The sequence below is a fragment of the Enhydra lutris genome, unplaced genomic scaffold (genome assembly GCF_002288905.1).
Source record: "Enhydra lutris kenyoni isolate GAN:26980312 unplaced genomic scaffold, ASM228890v2 scaffoldscaffold15, whole genome shotgun sequence".
NCBI lineage: Eukaryota > Metazoa > Chordata > Mammalia > Carnivora > Mustelidae > Enhydra > Enhydra lutris.
Window position 1 is genome coordinate 23,660,991 of NW_019154099.1, and position 20,791 is coordinate 23,681,781.

General features: G+C 33.0%; 1 protein-coding gene across 1 annotated transcript in view; it reads right to left on the reverse strand.

Moving 5' to 3' along the window:
* The window catches only part of LOC111147021 (protocadherin 9), an 899,956-nt gene that overhangs the window by 855,399 nt on the left and 23,766 nt on the right, over positions 1–20,791 (reverse strand). The gene's annotated exons all lie outside the window — the stretch shown is intronic.

The following is a 20,791-nucleotide window of genomic DNA, read 5'->3' on the forward strand; positions in this document are numbered from 1 at the left end:
GTAAGGAAACACCACAACCACCACCACCACCACCAACGACAATTTTGTGACATTTTCTTTAATGATATTTCTACCATATAGATTTCTACTCTCGTTGCCTAATTTTTGTTTAATATTTTGTTTATTTATTTGACAGAGAAAGAGATGGCTTGAGAGAGAACAGAAGCAGGGGGAGTGAAGAGGAGAAGGGGAAGCAGGCTCAGCTGAGCAAGGAGCCTGATGCAGGGGCTCGATGAGACCTGAGCTGAAGGCAGAGGCTTAACAACTGAGCCACCCCGGTGCCCCACCTCATTGCCTAATTCTGTGTATTTTATGTGTTTAGTGGGGAATAGGGAAAATCTATCACCAGCTGTATATGAAAAATATAAAATAACAACTTAAAAATTAGTTTTTTTCTTGGCACATAACTAAATAAACTATTTAAATATTTAGCTAGTATTATAATTAGGAGCTACTTATAATTAAGTTTCTTAAAATATAGAACTATGTTTTACTTTATGTAATACACAGAATAGTTTTTAAAAAGAGCTTTATGACATTCTGAAAATGTCTATGCAATTTCATATTGTATTCTGAGAATCCAACATATCTCTGATTTCTAGTTGAAGACATATAGAATAGAAAGAAGTAAATGATTTGTTAAACTCAAGTGTTTATTAAGTGCATTATGCTTTACAAATAATGATGAGGTCTTTGATAAACAAGTTAAAATGGTATTCCTTTCCAAACTGTTTTCAGAGATTAAAAGTAGTTGAATGTGTAAATGACTTCAAACTAAGAAATAATTAGCTAAAAATGAAAGGAGGAAGTATTATTCAATTAAATTTTATAAGATGGCTAAAATAGAACCAAGAGAAGAGGATGTATATAGGTCCAAAGTTCGTATCCTGGGTGTGAGAGGACAGTCATGATGTCATAAATCAGGATGATAGCTATCCATGCAAAATATATTAATATATAAATATGTAACATATGGTATAAGTGATTGCAATATATAAAATAAGTATTCATTAAAACAATGTACTTCATCAATAGGCCAAGAAATATTTATACATGAGGCTAACAAGCTGCACTTAATAATCCAAAAATCAATCATTTGAAATATTTAATTGGTTTGGATATTTAATCTACTGTATTTAAGCCTTTTCAAAGACATGACACTGAGACCACAGATCTCAAATCTTCTGGAAAAACTTCTTAGTATCATGAGGACATGTTACCATTGATATTCTTTAACTAGTTGGAAATATTTTTAATAAGTATTCCAAAAGCTAAAACTTGTTCTAGTGTATGAAAACATAATTGAGCTACCAATAGATATGAAATAATCTGCTATTGGAATGAATTATACTTCATACTCTCTTGAATCCTAAAAGCATATACTTAACAATTTGGATCCTGACAGATAAGTATAATATTAAAATAATTTATGTTGACTTAACCTTTGAGTATGTTGAATAACAGTGAAGTTAAAAATTCATATCTTGATGACTTTATATAATAGAAAAGCATAATTTCTTCATTTCAGGAATCCAAACTTTATATGGGATTAGGAAATGTCTATTGCAACATAATGTACACATTAAATATTGCTTCTCAAACTTTAATATGCATTCAGATCACTTGGCAATCCTGCTGAAATGCAGATTCTGGTTCAGTAGGAATGGGAATTCTGCATTTCATACAAGCTCTGAGGTAATGCAGATGTTTCTGGTCCATGGGTGGAGTACATTTTTAGTAGCAAGACCTTAAATGGAATTAGTTAAGTTTTAATGATCTGTCTTAAAGGGAAAAGAGTCGGATGAAAAAAAGAAGGGGAAAGTGAAAGATCTGGTCAAAGATCAACTGGGTAATAACGTTAATTAATGTGTAACAATAGTTAGATATAGTACTGTTTCTTTCTTACCATATGGGTTTGGTACAATCCCCCAAATCAACACACACTTTCAGCTTCAGACACGGTAAACTTTCAGGCTGATTTTAAGCCTACATGAAAAAATGGTATTGCAAAGCAAAATCTGAAATATTAAGGCCATTTTCTATAGCATATGTTCTAATTAAACGAGAGGAACCACTGGTAGTTTGACTAGCAATTTAAAAGTACTTTTGTTTGTTCATTTGTTTGTTTCAATTTAGTGGACCCAAATGCTTTTAACATTTTTTCCTCTAAACTTTTCAATACAAATGCAGCAAGCATCTTTCTTCCTCTGTACTGTGTTTTATATCTAACCTATCCCTCTCACAGGCATCAAAGCTGAACATGACGGTCATGCTGTTCCGTGCAGCCCGTGCAGACAAACCAAAGAACAAACACACCCCAGCAACTTAAAACTTGGAGCCAAGGGAGCTCTCCAGGTTGCCTGATGCCTCTCTGATCCTCCCAGTAAATATAAAAGCTGCTTCCTTCAGTAACTGAAAACAATCATAACTGTCTTTTCCCGAATCTTGTTGAACCTCTGGGGATATAGGAAAGGCAGTGTATAGAAATGTACACCAAAGTGTCCATGGATGGATTTGATTTATACAGTATGGTCTGCTATAACCTGTGAAGATTAGATAATGGGTTTTCTTAGATAAAGTTTCTGCTTCCAGCAGAAGACCTTCTGACATCTTTAAATAGTATATCTATAAAATTCTGTTTTTCTAATGGATAACTGATCAAAAACATTGTTGAGCTGCATCATAGTTTGTATAATACTTCATGTATAAATACATATCATCATCATTTGATCACATGTGTATGTCTGTAAATTATAGTAAAATTTTGAAATCACATCCATTTTATCTTATTGATATAAGCTAAGGGAAAATACAGCTGTATCCACAATTCAGTAATTTCAAAGCCCATGTTCTTCAGATGAGCAAGTCAATTTCAAGAGTGAAATCTCATTGTAAAAAGCTGTAAGGAATTTTTGGTATTAAAACTAACAAGCCAGTTTATTTGTTATGATTTACTAATGAAGTTGAATTTTAAACAGAATTGGAAAAAAAAACTGTGCATTATATTTATCATACCAATTTCCATGCATCCATGTGAGATTACTGCTTTTGTGATAATAATTTTGGTTGATAATAATTTACTGCCTTTAGTCATTACTTTATTATGTCACCAAACCTATACTAGTATTGTTATAAAAGAGGCTATTTGCTGTCATAAATACTTAGCCCTACCATCCTGATCTTAATTTTGTCTAAATCTTTATTAAACCTTCTAATGTCAAGTAAGTGTAGTTTTTTAAAGATAAAGGTTTGGGGATTTTTATTTTGATAATGCTGGTTTTTATAAAATAAACAATTGTATTTAAAGTATTTTCTAATTGGCAAGGGAGATATGATTCCTCGTATGATCACGTCTGTTAACAATAATTCTATTCTTCTAACAAATTAATTTTCTGCTAATCTTAGCATGTTATTTATCTACAAAGAAATATATATTTTTTCTTTTAATGAACTACTTGTAACCACACTTGAAAAGAAAAAGCTAGTGAAGTGGCCTGGAAATCGTGACTCTGCTGGTAAACAAGGATCTGGGATATTGAGGCTTCACCTTTTCACTTTTATAGTATCTTTCACTGCCTAGAAATAATTCCATCTAGAGACAGCGAAACATGATAGGTTTTAATTCAAAACATTAAAATTTCAGATTTGCGTTTTGACCACGCATTTATCATGCATCTTTTATATATCAATCACTGTGGTGCAGAGCATAACAATTCCTGGGCTGATGGAAATGTTCTAAATCTACACTCTCCAGGATTGTAGCTATGAGCCACATCTAACCAGTGAGTAGCAGATATGTGACTACAGTGACTGAAGAAACATTTTTCTCATATTATTTACTTTTAACTAAATTTAACTTTATTGGACAGCAAAACAAATCCAGGCAAATAGGAATATGACTTTGCTATTAGGAAGAAACCAGCCTCATAATGCTTATTTTTCTTTAGTCACAAAAATACATACCGTTAAAAAAAATGTACAGTGTTATAAAAGATAATAATTTTAAAGGACAGACAGCATTGGGGGAGTCCTGAACTGAGATGTGAACTGAGTGAGGGGGAAACAAAAGGTTCCAGGTAGAGATAAGGAGCTTAGGAAGAGAAAAAGAGGTTATTAACTAATACTGCAAGGAAAAAGTAACTTAGCTTCAAAAGAAAGGCATGAGATTTTAATTTATCTCTATAAATGCAATTAGTGGATATAAACTAATCCACTGAAATTAATATTCCTAAAATAAGAATGAAACAAATATTCTTAAAATAACATGATCAAAAATGATACAACTTGAGATACTGCCACAAAGGCACATCCTTTATGCCATTCTTGAGATTTATATTTATCAACTAAAAGCTTATTTGCCAGGGGGCACCTGGGTGGCTCAGTGGGTTGGGCCACTGCCTTTGGCTCAGGTCATGGTCTCGGGGTCCTGGGACCGAGCCCTGCATCAGGCTCTCTGCTCCTTGGGGAACCTGCTTCCCCCTCTGTCTCTGCCTCCCTCTCTACCTGCTTGTGATCTCTCTCTCTCTCTCTCTCTCTGTGTGTGTCAAATAAATAAATAAAACCTTTTAAAAAAATTAAAAAAAAAGCTTATTTGTCAGTCTTGTTTTGTAAGGCTTGCGCTATTCAAAAGGCTTACGCTATTTTGGAAAGGTCCTCGTTGAATATTAATAACCAAAGAATCTTCTGATTGTACAGATAAAGACCTTGAGGAGTAGAGATAGTACGTTGTTCCTGGGACTAGGGCCTTTTACCTCCGGTCCTGCTGCTTATCACATGATGGCGCTAAGCCTGGTATTTTTAATACATCAGACATTAGAGAAGCAAAAAATAAGACAGAGACACTACCTGTGAACAAAATACCAGTGTTAATGAGTTAATGGATGAATGGAAGTAGGGCTAATTTTTACTTTTCCCAAATTTGAAACTACTAGATTTCTTTATGGTAAGTTCATTAAGACTTAAATAACTTAAATCAGGAAGAAATGTTTTATTTTGTTGTATCTATAATGAATTCAATATCTAGAGGAAATTGAGTAATTAATGTATCCTTTTGAGAAAGATGAGCTAGCAAGTTGAATACTGTAGTTTCCAGACAGAACTTTGGATTTTTACTCTGAAAATGCTCAATCCCGCATACCCAGTGGTCAGAATCAAGTAAAAAGCTGTTCATGTAAAATTAATAATTATAGATAGGAGAAGCACTCAAATGCATTAACTAATATACCTGTCAACTTTGTTGACAGGTATATTAAAATATAAATAATAAATAAATAAAATTAAAATATGAATAGTTTTACTATTTATAATTCAAACACTTCTGTAATTTTAAATGATGTATTTTGAAACATAGCAGAAAACTTGACTTTTCTCTTTCAGTTAGAATACACATTTAGCATTTGATGTCTATCCCTTAACTTCTTGATTCTTCTCAGTAATATTTAAAAATGTCAAATGAAAGCTAATTTTTCATTTGGCCTTCTTATAAATAAGTAGGAAATTGGGGGGGGGGGTAAAATACCACACTGGTAATTTCTATTTTCTATCCTACTGAAAAATATTGCAAAATGACTGCACAAGAAGTTCTCAAGGCCTTAGCCTCTATTCCGGTCATATGTGATCTCTGAAGACTGAATATGTTTTGATGTTTTAATAACCACTAATACTTGGTGAAAGTTCTGAAAACACTTCTTTTTGGGAAAATAATCCACTCTTGGAGGTTTTAATCTGTGTTATGAGCTAAGTCATAATTCCATAAGTAAAATAAACATATACCTATGTATACCTAATATGTACATTATATAACCACTATATTGCTCTGTCTAGAATGTAAATTCCTGGGAAAATGTATGTTTCCTGAGAAACAGAAATTCCTTGAGCACAGGGAGGATGTCTTACTCATTTTGTTGTCTCATATTTGAGCATATAACAGGCTCTCAATAAATACTAAAAGTGTTTGAATGAATTTGAAGAGTTTATCTCCACCGTCTACTCCTCTGTCCATGTCTTCTGCTCACAGTCCTGAATTGCTTTCTACCAGTGAAAACTATTTCCAAGGTTTTTGAAGAAAACAGTATCTAATTTTACATGTTAGGAACATATCCCCACACTTCAGTTTGAAAACCCTGGAAACACCTGTAGAGTTCCTGCTGCTCACTATAATTTGACTCTAGCCTCCTACTTCCGGAGCACCTCTAACCACTTTCTGCACAAATCTCTGCTTGACCAAACCAGCAGCACCCTCACCCAGACTGTTAATACACTTCCGTACTCTCTGTCCTCTACTGGTCCTGCCTCAGGCATCTCCCAAGAGTATCCTCTCTCTCTTTTTCTCTGCTAATTCTCCTTCTAAAAACTGTATGAACAGAAAAAAAAAAAAAAATCTGAATCAAATCAGAAAGAAGGGATCTTACTGGAATTGAACTGTCTACTTTCCACGAGACCCTAGGCAAGTCACTTCCTTAATTTTTTGCTAGTAAAAATTGGGTCAAATCAAACCATGATCAAAAGGATTGCTGGAAAACTTAAAAGAGATTAACATAGTTCTTAGTATATGTTAAGAGACCTTAATTTTGTCAATGATAAGATGTGAGGAAAAAACACCTGACATTCCAAAACCCTTGCATTAAGTATAAACAAGAGAATAAATATTGAAGTGATATGAAAAAACTAAAAACCAAACAAATATGTTACTACCCACCTAAACTTTGAGAAACTTCTTAAGTATCAGTCTCTTCTGAGAGACTTCAGAACCTGTTGGCTATAGAGCCTTTTGTCCATATATATATTGCCGAATCTTATAAATATAAAATCCATAAATTTATAAGGGCTTTTATAAAATATTTTTAGGATCCTTGGACTCCAAATGAAAACAACACACCCAGTATGACTTAATGAAAATGAATTCAAAACTAGAGGGGTAGAGTTAAAAATGTATCAGAAGAGTCCTGGGATTTCTCATGAAATGGAAAGCTAAACAACTAAGCATTAACGGCTAAACTCAGAAAAGTAGAAATCATCGTGAGGAAAGCAGATTCTCCAGGAGATGCCATTTGAAATAGTACAGATCAGGCCCCCTCCCTCTTTGGGACTTTTGTACTATTGTCCAATAACTATCACTCAATAAACTTTGTTTGCTGACCACCAATAAATAAATAAAATAAAATAAAAATAACATAACATAACATACGTAACATAACATAAACAGATATTCTATAAGAGGGATAGTTCTTACCCTACTTTTGTGTGCAAAGCAGCAACTTTTTTTTAAGGTGTGACTTTTACAACCACTCAATTTAAATACCTTGATCATTGAATTATTTATTGCCGGAAGCATATATGACTTCCATGTGTTTGTAAGGAAGTTTATGCAAAACTCTAATATCTTCCATTAAATAGCCAGAAGGTCAGACTCTTTAGCAGGAACCATCTTTGCCCAGTTCTCTTGTGGGCTCCTTCCTCCTATTGTTCCTTTCTTAATTCATTAGCGCCCAGTTTAACTTTGTAAAAACTAGAGAGATAAACTGTAAAATATGCACATGAAACCCAATTAGAGAGGAGGCATTATTACTGCACTCATCTATGCCTGATTAAATTCACATTTGGTTATAATCAAGCATATATCTGGTGACACGTCAGATTCAAACTGTATCTAGGATAAATTCTTCAGTGGGGTGGAAGAGAGATATCTGACCAGTCAATCCCATACCAGAGTGGTTAGTATCTAAGAACTTCCCTTTCCTTGAAGCTTTAGTTCTTGGTCAACCATACATAAAGTGTATTGCTGTGCGCTGCAGGATATTGAAAATACATGCGCATGCGCACATACACACACACGCACACCCAGAAGAAAACAGAACGTCTCTGTCACACTTCCCTTATGACTTTATTCCTTCCATTCACACAACTCCTTTTGCATAGTCACTTATCGATTTTCCCTCTATTAACATTTCATTATATTTGACATAAGTAAATGCAGAAAAGCACAATATCTCAAATCCGATCTGACCTTGAATGAAGTTAGGACGTGAACCTGAACGCCAACTCTATTACTTATCTGTTAAAGTCCAAAACAGGAATTTTTCCAAAAGAAATCCATCGTAAAGATAAGTAACCGCTCATGCAAAGCCTGTATGCTGTAGATCACCTTGGATATATATTCTCAGTTCACTTCCATAAAGAAAAGAAAAAATTTAATTACAGGTAATGATGAAAGAAAAAGCCTATACCTTAGTTTATGGAAGTTTCAAAAAGAGGCTTTTTAATTTTTCAATTTGATTGTCTCCTATAATCCCCATAGCAACAACCTTCTACTAATTCTGTCCACATTTATATGGAAGTGAAGCTAGTTTTAAACATTTCTGTTTCAGATTTTACTATATAGACAGGGTTAGCATTTAACGCCAGTGTCACTGATACCTAAGTTACACATACACACACAGGAATGAGAAACAATGTAACCTTCAAATTTTATACATTTAGATTATTTTGTTCCTTTTTCCCACAAGATTCAAGATGAATCTTTTTAAAAAAACTGATTGGACAGAATACTACTGTTAAATACTGTTAAAACAAAAATAGTTGTTAAAGTTAAATAGGAGTTTTGTTTCGCTTAGCAATATTATTTAAGTGCTGTATGATGTTCACCATGTCCCAGGCACTCTTCTAAGCCTTTCAAATATTAATTTATTGATTATTGCACTCATATAAGCATTATAGAAATGTTAACACATTTAATATTTCTCTGTTTCGCAAATCTTGAGACACTCACAAAAATCACTATTTCCAAATTAAAACAAGGGACTGAGACAAAAATTCAGTAGTGAGCACGGAAGATAAAAATAAGCTTTGTAACTTCACTTTCCTCTCCATTATTTTTATGTACTTTATTCTTCATAGGCATGATGAATCTTCAGTGAGCTATTTATCTGTTAGTGACTATCTCTGGTCATCTCCTCATATTACCACCTGTTTAATATTTGCTGATATTTGTTTAATATTTGCTGATAATACAGTCACTGAAATATTTGCTCAAAAATTACAACTGAGGAATTAAATTTGCTACCAAAACCCAGGAATGCCATCTTCAGATAAAAGCACATATAATTAGATTATTTGCTATTTTATAATATTATCATTACTTCTCAAATATATTAATATTCCTGTTTATTATTTTGTTAGATTTTTTGTCCTTTAAATTTGAAGTTTTTTCTTCTAATGATCTCTATAAATAATTGCAAAAACATAGCAAGTAGTTTGTTTCTACTCATGTAACTTCCTGAGGGAGAACTGATAGTTTATATGGTTCTATAAATTTTTGAAAAGAGTGGCATCATTGGAACCACTCTGCAGTTCGAATACTTGCAGCATTATGGTAAAAACAAACATGTCTCAAAACCATAACGAAGAGACACCTTTAATATCAAGAAGAGAATGTCTATCATGAGCCGGTTATAATTACAAAGTTGTGATCCGTGTCAGGGAAGAATTGCCAGTTTCAGTGAAGGTGGATCTTTTCTATCAACTGAGGAATCTCCAGAACAGGAGGTCAGCAGAGCCACATCCAAAGCACTACTCAAAAAATGCTTATAAGAATGCCCATGAAGCCTCATGTGGCTATTATTAATTTCATACATTTTGAGGTCCTCTAATGAATCTTTTAATAGGTAGTCTGTTATGTATTTAGTAGGTAATGAAGGATGTAAATACCAGTTCGGGGGGACAATGATGATAATTTGTTATTTGACTTTATCAGTTCTTTCTGTGAAATATAAGGATCGAGGCCAGTTGGGGGAAGTGATTCATGTTCACGGGAATATAGGTAAACGTTATTATATTTTTACAGTATTAATAATTGTAATAAAGATGTATTTATTTTAAAAGTGTCAAAAATCATCACTAAAAAGCAAAATGTAAGAGAAAAATCACACATATGATATTATTTCATGTATACTAAACGTCCAGAAGAGTCAAATCTATAAGGCAAATCTATAAAGACAAGTAGTGACTTAATGGTTACTTGGGGCCAGGATTTGGGGGTTAGGGAGAAGAAATCAACAGTGACTAGACACAAGAGACTTCACTGGACTGATAAAAATGTTCTAAAAGTGACTTATAGTGATGGTTGCACAAGTTGCTGTATTTACTAAAAACTGTGGAATTGTACAATATAAATGGTGAATAATATGTATAATATTCCTCAATAAAGTAAAAAAACAAAGGGATCACTAACTTTTAAAGGAAAAGTTGAAGTGATTTACTATTTAATCTTGTGACAGTTTGTTATGAAGTTGAAACAAATTTTTTAGATACATTACTTAATGCCTATGAGACTCAAGTTTCTTCATCAATGGAATGAGGATATGGGCAACATTTATTTCATAGGGCTGTTTGAGGGTTTAAAAAAATCCCTGAATAAAATAATGTGTGGAATGTATTTAATGCATAATAATTATTATATATAGCAGGTCTGGTACTAATATCAATTGGCCGAAACTAAAGGGAATCATAACAGGAGGGGAATAAAGAAAGAAATCCATCCTTGAAAAACGGACTAGTAAAGAATCGTACTCAGAACATGGAAGTAAGTTTGTACTCGTTAGAATTCTCACTCAGGACCTCTTACCCCTGAGAGATGAGAAACTACATTTATCTCTTAATTCTGGCAGAAGACACACTTCAAGGAAGAAAAGAGGGAAGAAAGGGAGGAAGAGGGGGAGGATGAGGGACAGAGAAAGACACACAGACAGGAAGACAGAAATCTTTACAACTTCAAGTTTGAAATGTCTCTGATCAGGAGTTAGAGAAAACTACAGTGAAAATGTACTATGAAAAGTCTTTCTGCATGTGTGACAAATACTATTAAAATATTATAATAAGTTCCTTAAAGTTTTGAACATATTTTCAAATTCTGGGTGAATACATTTTGATGTATATTTATGCAATGTTTCATATCAGTCATTAACATACTTTTGTCTCTTTTTCAAATCAATCCTGATTCTTGGCATGAGTGTTGAAAGATTAAAAAAAAAAAATCCTAGCTGAGCCACATAGGAGTTGTGTGGCCTTGAAAAAGACTCAGACACTCAGCTTTAATTTTCTCAGAAATGGGGATAAAAATAAAATTCACACATTTTTTGTGGGTTTCGAACATACTATTTTATGTGAAATTATAAATTTATATGGCTATAGGCAAAGAAAAGTATTGTTTTTATTATTCTCTCTATAAGAAGAAAGAAAATGACAGGCAAAATCTATGTTAGAAATGTGAGGATGAACAAGAAATTACACCTGTGTGATGTCACTCTGTAGGGATTTTCTGTGCACCTTACAGCAGCAAAAGGACAATGGACAAAATATAAAAAAGAAATCAAATTTAAGAAATAGCGAGGACTGCATACAACAAAGAGAACTTAAATCTGCCTTATTCCATTTCGCTGGCTGTCAAGCTGCTTATTTGCATGTCTGCTAACAGCATCAATTATATATGTGATGAAGAGCATTTTATTAATATGATCAATGTATTCATTCCTATGGCAAAATGTATGTTTTTAATGTTTTAATCTTATTTTTTTGTACAAAGAAGGAAAACTATTTCTAGGCTCTATCCATTATTATAGGAGTAATTGTTCCCCCAAAAAGCTCATTTTCTAAAAAATAGCGCTGAAAAAAGAATATTAAATTTCTTTTATTTGAAATACTTCAAACTATTTTCAAAGAATATTTAGCAGGAGTTTCATAGAGAGCCAGCAATTTACATGTATTTGATTATTACCCAGGGCCTTAGGTCCCTGGCAGATTCCATAGATAGGCTTCACAGGGTCTGTGGAAACTCTGAATAATTTGCAATTTAAAAAACATATATATATATTTGCGAGTATATGACTTTTTCTGGAGAGTAAGCCTACAGTTTTTAAATGATACTCAATGGAGTCAGAACACAGAAAGCTTAAGCGCTGCTGGTTATAAAATGAAATAGTTATAGTAACAAATGTATTTGTTATATTAATAACCATTTATATGCTTGAGCTACTGAATATTTCTGAAATGACTAAAATAAGTAATTGCTAAAAGGCACAATATCACATGTATGCATTTAATCCGTATATTTAAGAATAATCCCTTAACTGTACCAATTAATAGTTATGATTCATAAACGGATTAATTTGAACACCCATCCTCTTCTATATAAAACCTGAAGTAATAATGCAAAAACACACGCTTATCAAAAGTTTACTGGTATTTGTTTTTAATATTTAAAAAATAGAGTACCATTTTATTAAATATAGACATATTCAACATGGAAAATAGTTGGATGATAACTTTTCTGGGCTATAAGGACAATACTTATTTTAAATATTGAGTGTGCACTGTGTATAACAAAACAAAAAAGTTATTTTTCCCACTGTATAGGGAACAAAACTTTTTCTATCTTCCAAGTATATTGGGGAAAAAGAAATAAAGTAAAATTAATCTTAGCATGCATCTTGCTATCTAACAAGATTAACTGAAATTTTATTTGAAAAAGATATAAATTACAGTTGCTAATATACATTAATAAAAACAACAACTCCATCTTTAGGAGTCTTCTGTCATTCATCTATCCATAAAGTATTTGAGTTCCTACTTTAAATCAGGAACTCTGCCAGATTTCTTTTGAATTTGCAGCTTATTATTTAATTCCACTTGCTATACAAAACTCTGTTTTATCCCCATCACCCGCCCCACCCCCCTCCAAAACCTAGTCACCGTACAAATGAAGGCTGTTAAGTGCAGCATGTGAGACACATCAAATTATGTGTAAAGACTCACTTGGCAAAAACATACACCATCATATAGGTAATCATTAGATATTTATTAAATAAAGTATGGAATCATCCTTGGTGACATAGTACTTTAAAGTCACCAAAAAAAAAAAAAAGTTAGAATAAGGATTCATTTACACTAACTGGAGAATTCTGAACTTATTTATATATTCATGAATAAATGATGACTTGTATAGTTTCAAAAACTAAGTGGGTGTTGTGCTTTATCAAATGAAATATGTTTAAATATCAAAATCTGATTGTATAATAGATAATTAGCTGATAACATTTAATAAATAACAAAAATTAGGTTTTATATTATAGAATTAATTCTCAATCTAGCTAAATAAAAAAAAATTTTAAGATAAATAAAAAGATACATTTTCTTTCCACACATATATGCATAAATTATTTATATAAAATATATGGACACATATGCATATACACCTTTAAGATTAAGCACTTTATTTCTAGCCATCAAATACTTAAATGTATAGACTACATTAGCTGGTATTGTTGATCAGAATGTCTTGGTGCCAGGAATAATACTCATTCCTATTTCCCCACTGATTCTTGTTAAAAATGACTTGCATCTTCTAAAATATGACCAATAATTCTTAATTAATCCTGCAAGTTAATATCAGAATGCATGTTTGAGGTGAAATTAAGTGGTGAAAATGGCTTGGGATAATGTACTGTATTAATGTGTTTTAATATACTAACAGAACATGCACTATTGACAAATTAAAAAGCAAGTAAAATCTTTGTAAGAAATTCTATCTCATGAAAGAATATAAAAGAAGAAATGGATATAACTGCTAGATAGCATTAGAACAGGAAATGATTACAAAGAACTTATCTGAAAGGGAAAATGCATATTTGGAATCACTTCACCTCTCGTATGGAAAAAGCACCCTGTTATCCCTGGTTGTTTAATATTTAGGATGCCAACAAGCCACTTGCCCAGTTCCTATTGGTCCTCACACTGGACTACTTCAGTATTCAAAAGATTTTTCATGACATGAATGGAAAATAAAAAAGTGTTCTGTCTTAGGGGTAGCATCAGAACTTCAGCGCAGGCAAAAATATCTTCATTCAACTACATTTGATGAATGGACCTGACCAACTTACTCCTTTTAAGGGGAAAACACCTGCAAAAACAAAACCGGCAAGTAGGGCAGATGGGCTAAATCTCTCTGGGCTAAACCATAAATTTAAGAGCAACAGCAATTTTCTAATACACATTCCATATTTATGATTAGTAAGTTTTCATCTCTGCTATTTCAAGTGAGTATCATTACAAAATGGAATCCTTGCACATGAAAAATGCTGGGACCTTTTAAGGACATCCATGATTTTTTGCTTGTCTTTAACAAGTATGCGTAAAATAATCCATGTGCAACTGGGAAGGTGGTTAAGAAAATTTAGCGCCACCCCCACTTCTGATCATAGGAAATCTAAACATGAAACACATATTTATCCCCATCCAGCAGGGTAGAAGAACATGTGTTTCATGTGGAAATAGCTGATTGGTTGTGTCCCACAGGCTTCAACGGTGACCTAAAATACCGTGGTGAACTCACAACAGAGCAGAGCTCTTCCTCACTTGAGAAACCTGAATTTTCTTAGCAAAATAAGTGAGTCTGTCCCTCGGTCAACTAACCTGAACCAAATATGCTAATTTATATTTACCGTATTTGGGGTCTAGCTTTATTTTTTTAATGGGATGTCAAAGGTAACACACCAAACTTGAACTCTTAAATATCTACTTAACTTCTGTAAATAGAGCATTAACAAGTTGGATAAATAGACCTGCATGTATTTTCTCCACATTACCTCCATGTAACTGCTTCTCTGCATTCTAGGGCACTCAGAGCCCAGATTCCTTGACATCCCAATGCAGAACCCTGGACATGTTTAGTTACTAGAAACTGGAGTGGGAAGCCCGTTTGGTGTCTTTTAGCCAAGGTTCCACAGGTGTTAGCACTTCACCACTTGGAGAACAGCCTCCCGATTCACCAGGGGCTAGCTATCCACCACACCACGTGTTGCCGCTCATCATTTTATCAATATGGTTAAGTTCGGGGATCCCTTATTAGAAAACCAGAGACCAATGTCGAAAAATGCTCACAAACAAATTCAACACAAAATCTCAACATTGTACAAAACAATTTCTGAAACTTTATTGTGAATTTTAAGATACATTTAGTAAAAGGATGTTTTCCTTAATATAATTAATTAAAATAAATTGGAAAGAAATGCACATACTACTTTTTTAAAGCAAGGATAAGTACAGACTTTTGAAGCCACAATATATACAATTATATGAGTGCAATAAGCTTCCAAATACATTAGGTATATATCTGTTTAAATAAATAGTAAAATACTTGATTTGACATATGTGAGAGTCATACTGATTACACCAAAAATGTTTTACAAAATATAGCCAAAAATGGAATGTTATACATTTGGATATACAACTTTTTAAATACTTTATATATTCATTACTTAATTCAAATTATAGTGTACAAAAGTCCATTTTAATGAGGACAGTTTTGTGTTTTTAACACTGTTCAGCAAATGTAGATATTAAGATGTATCCCTATACATGTTACTAAATCCCCATCAATTTAAATCACTAGCACAGGGAGGAAAAAATTCTACCAATAATTAACAGTAATAATTTTTCTTGATAAATTCCTAATGTAACACACTGTAACATTATTTTGGTTATTTTAAATCTTCTAAAATATATCACCTAATTCTTGAGGCAATTTTTTTTGTGTGTATATAAAAACTTAATCTGAAACCAAAATAGAAAGATATTGCTACATTGAACTTATCTACTCTGCAGTTTATTCATTTTAAATAATACTTTCAGTTATCAGTTTTCAATTGGGAAAAATTTCCCTGTAATTCTTTAATAAATTTAATGCTTTGTGTAGTGCCTTACTGTAAATCTCAAGAACTCATTTCACAAAGTAGCATTAGCATATGCTGTATTGTGAATGGTACCTATGGAATAATGGTATTACAGGAAAATGTGATGTTAAGTGTTTACATCTATAATTATTCATACATCATAGTACAACAAGGGAAATTATTTTCAGCCCCATTTCATCGTTTTCAGCCTATAGTTACATGTGACAATTTATTTGGAGTATATAAAAACGTGGCTATCCTGCAGAAGTAAAACAATATAATTACCAGGGTGCTTTTATTGTTGTTTTAATTGAAAACAAATGTTTTATTTTCCCTAGGGTTCTTTTAATAATAAAAGAATGGAAAAGGAATCAAACACATCCACCTATCTTGAAGTGGTGGAGTGGAAGGAGGGACCACTCAATGATCATTCTCTAAAAATTACTTAGGCAATAATGATCGAAAAGATGCATTTTGCATTTAAATAATGAACAATGTGCTTATCTGACTATGTCTACAAAAACTGCCTGGTAATATCAGAACACAATTATAGAATGACGAGGAGCGCATTATTTTCTTTTTTTTTGACATATCAACTACTAAAGCAATATAAGGAAACCTACCGTATGTGAACTAAACTTGCACTTTTATATGTTTAGAGTATTAGGATATCAACATAGCTAAGAACAAGCAAGCAAGTTAAATTCTCCTAAACCTCCCCAGTACCAATTGCCCACTGTTTTAATGGAGCAGCACCACATGTCAAGCACCCAGTCAATCTCTATAACTCACCAAGTTGCCTTTTATTGGTCAGAATGGAAAGCGTATACATTTTCTCCAAGAAGTCAGTCGATATTATTTGGGAGGCAATGTAGAGGAAACACACAAATACAGACTTCATCTACTTTTAATCAGGCCATAAACTGTAAAACATGAGCTTTGCCTTACTAACTATGGCACTATATTTTTTTTCATCAGAGCTATTAACATTTGTTGTATGTTAAGAAAGAAAGATACTGATGTATGAGTAGAGGGATTCCTTCTGTCCATATTTGCATTAGGGGTTGTGTGTGTGAGTGTACTGGTATGTTTTCAGGTTAATAAAAATTAAATATAATTCAAGTAACATGTGATTGCCAAAGAGTGATCTTATTTTTTGCCCTGTAAAATGAACAGGGGTTAATTAAGCAAATTGCTATGTCTCTTCAACATTTTGCCCTTTAAGACCTGGAGAGTAGCATAGCAATGATTCATTTAGCTACATTCACACTAAGTGAAGACATTTCCACTCTCTTGACCACTCTCTCAGAATGCGAGAAACTAAATAATAACTTCAACTCTTATTTAAGTCTTAATTTTTTAAGTTGAATAAATAAGGGTTTGCAAGCTATGCATTTCCACAAATTAGGTAACAAATTTACTGAAAATTTAAAACAATCATCTTATTTGTCTACATCTAAAACTCCATTATTATGGTTGACTTTATACTTCTATTTTAATGCCACTCTGAATGTCAAAAACTCACCTACAATCACCTCGAATTTCATATGATTATCAAGTCTGTAAATTACTTTTTACAAATGATCTTACATTTGGCATATTCCTGACCCTTTCAGCTTTAATAATTACAATTGTAAGAGGTAATTATTAGAAGCTTTAAAATATACCATGAATTGCTAGAATCCACTGCCTGATCTATAAAAGTGATACCAAGTTAAGTTATTTTCATGTTGCTACTGTTCACTTCTGCCAATCTGTGACAGCATTCAAATACATTTTATGGGTTAAAAAAAAATCAAATGCATGCAATCAAGGAAAAGAAAAAATCTACTGAGTAGATATTTCAAATTAGGAATGGGTGTCCATTTTCCTCTTCTATCACCTCACTGCAGAGAAATGACTATAGAATTTTTACCCTACTACTGTAATGTTGTGCAGTTGCATTAATCCTTTCAAAAAAGTCATACGGGCAAAAATCTAAAGATTAGCACCCCCATCAGGTATATGTGTAAAAACATGTTCTGGAGCTTGCCAAACTAATAGAGTAATTTTAAAACTGTAATTCTATCAATTTGCAATAAAGATGCTTAAAAAGTTCTCAGATAACTTGAAAAAATACGCAGCCTTAGGCAGTGTAGGGAGTTAATGCTTGAACAACATGGGAGTTAGGGGCACAGTTGAAAATCTGTGTATAGTTTTGACTCCCCCAAAACTTGATAGCTTTCTGCTGACTGGAAGCCTTACTGATAACATAAACAGTTGATTCACACATATGTTGTATGTTATATACATTATGCACTGTATTCTTACAATAAAGCAAAGAAAAGAAAATGTTAAGAAAATCGTAAGAGAAAATAAGTTGACAGTACTGTACCGTATTTACCAAAAAAAAAAAAAAAAAAAAAAAAACCCACATGTAAGTGAATCTGCACAGTTCAAACCCAGGTTGTTCAAGGGTCAACTGTATATTGCCATAATTCTACTGCCATAGATAAGTTTTATAGCAGGAAAAGGAGCTGAAATTAAGGAAGGCTTCATTATGTTGTAATTAAAATATTTTTATTAAACCTTTTGGTAAGGTGTGGAAAAATCTTTTCACTTCAGACATTTCATACAGCTATATGTATACAGTTGAATAGATTTGTTGTATATATTCATTGTATCTAATTTCCTTATTGTGGTCAGGCAAAGCATACCTTTCCTGTGAATATTTTTAAGAGCTAAAAGTGGCTGTGATTAAATGGACAAAATCATACACTCCATACAATATTGGGCCTCTTTGTTGAATCAATTCTTGATATTTGTGAAAGATTATTTATTTGATGAGAAGAAACATACCAGCTTAAGTTACATAGCTGTTTTCCAATTCCCTTTTTATTCATCTTCTGGAAAGTTAATTCATTTTCTTGATTGCTCAATGGCCAGGAATTGGTGTCTGTGTACATTTTCTACCACATCCCTACAGAAAAACCACCACAAAACTTTCACTCTGCTCCTTTAATATGTCCAGTTCCATTTATCCTCTCATATCCTTCCTCAACTTCTAAGAATTGATGTATATTAATATCTAATTGTGGAGGTAGAAAGCAAAGTATATGCTGGAGAGCCTATGCTCTCCTCAAGGCAGGAATTTCCAACACTAAGACTATTAAATTTGGCTCTTGTAATTTCCATTTGGATGGAACTTGCCTATCACGATCATAACCAATAGACATAATGTCACTACAAATTATCACCAACACCCAGAATGTCGATGCAAAATTAATTTAGTTTCTCACGATCCCTTATCTGTTTAGTTTCTAAATAAAGGAGAACTCCAGCCACATTTTAAGTCATCTGGAAAGCTGAAGCAACACATCATGTTAAACTACCATGTACATATGCCAGGGTTCTAGTTTCCAAACCCCAACTGGGGACTCCATCATAAGACCATAACTTACTGTGAAACCAAAACAGTTTGGCAGTCTTTTACCTGAACCTGATAAACAGAGATTACTAAAAGCATTTGCTTTTATGTTTAGTCTCATTAAACATGAGTTACATTTAAAAAGTATAATTTTAAAAAAGATCACTTCTCTAAAAATGACTTTTTAAACAAACAAAAGCACTCCTCACATCCCTACCACAAATTGATTTCTATTCTTACATATGTTATTGAGTTCAAAGTAAACTTGCCTGTATATCTTTGTACTCATATCTGAGAATTGTGCTTTTCTAATATCTTACCTCAATAATTTAAACTAAAGAACTCTTGCCACTCTAGTTCACTGATAAATTAACAGGTAAACTTTGGTTTCTTATAGCAATGGTTGATCTAAAAGTATGCCCTTACCAAATTCTTGTTGTTTAATTGGAAACAGGAAGTCTATTTCGGTCAGCATGTTCAATTCTGCTCTTTAATTAGAATAATTGAAATTTTTCTGCCAATTAAAGCTTATTAGTCAGGGTCATCAAGAAAAAGCTGCTGCCCCAAAATCAAACCAAGCTTCAAATAATTACTGAGTCCACGCATTCAAAATGTAACTTTAGCTCCCAAACTGCAGGTTTTTAAAAGTATAAGTCAATCTGCTTTTCTTATAAGAGAAAACTTTTTCAAAGGGCCCATTTTTTTTTTTATTGTTTAGGAATGCAACAGAATTTATGTTCTAAATAAGAATAGCATTCATGAAAGGTATTCAATGACCCACATGCACTAGACTCAATGACAGAAAGGTTAGGATGTTGTTCCAAGAATCATTCTCCTTTGCCAAATGGGAGAAGGAAAGCTGTGTGTGCATAACTCCTAGCTATTTCTTTTCAACGTTCAAATGTACCTGAGATCAAAACTGCAACTTTCTCACCTCGAAGTTTTACCATAATGCATCCATTATAAGAATCAATGATAAGGAAATTTTATTTGACTATGGGGCTGAAATCATTCTCTCCAGTTCTCAGACTGGAGGGGGATACTGAAAGCCCAAGATGTGGTTGACAAGTGTTTACCACCTACTGTGAAGAGTTTTAATCAAGGAGGTATTAAGCCAGTAATAACATATGATATATTTATAGAACTGCGTAAAATCAATGGCTAATTTTTGTGGTTGTTGGGTGATAAAACTGAAAAACCTGAGAAAAGGGCTAAAATTTAATAAACAATACTTACATGCATGTTTCCAATAGACGTGAAGATGTGTTCTCCCTGTGCACTACAAATAGGCTGATCTGAGCTGGCAAGTTTATGCAGAGGTGGGTGGTGCTTGGCCCTGCTGACCCATTCAGAAACAGGGATTGGAATAAAATTTGCCTCAAAAGTCAGACAGCATCATTCTAGTCTAGGGCAGAAGAGAGATCTTTTTGTGATCATTCTAGTTTGACCTCCCGCCTCTTCTACTTCCCTTCTTATCAGATATGAGTAGTTTAAAAAAAGGATAATCAAAAAACTCTTGTTCCCATCAAAAGAAATGAAATCTTGCCATTTGCAACGACGTGGATGGAACTAGAGGGTATCATGCTTAGCGAAATAAGTCAATCGGAGAAAGACAACTATCATATGATCTCCCTGATATGAGGGAGAGGAGATGCAACATGGG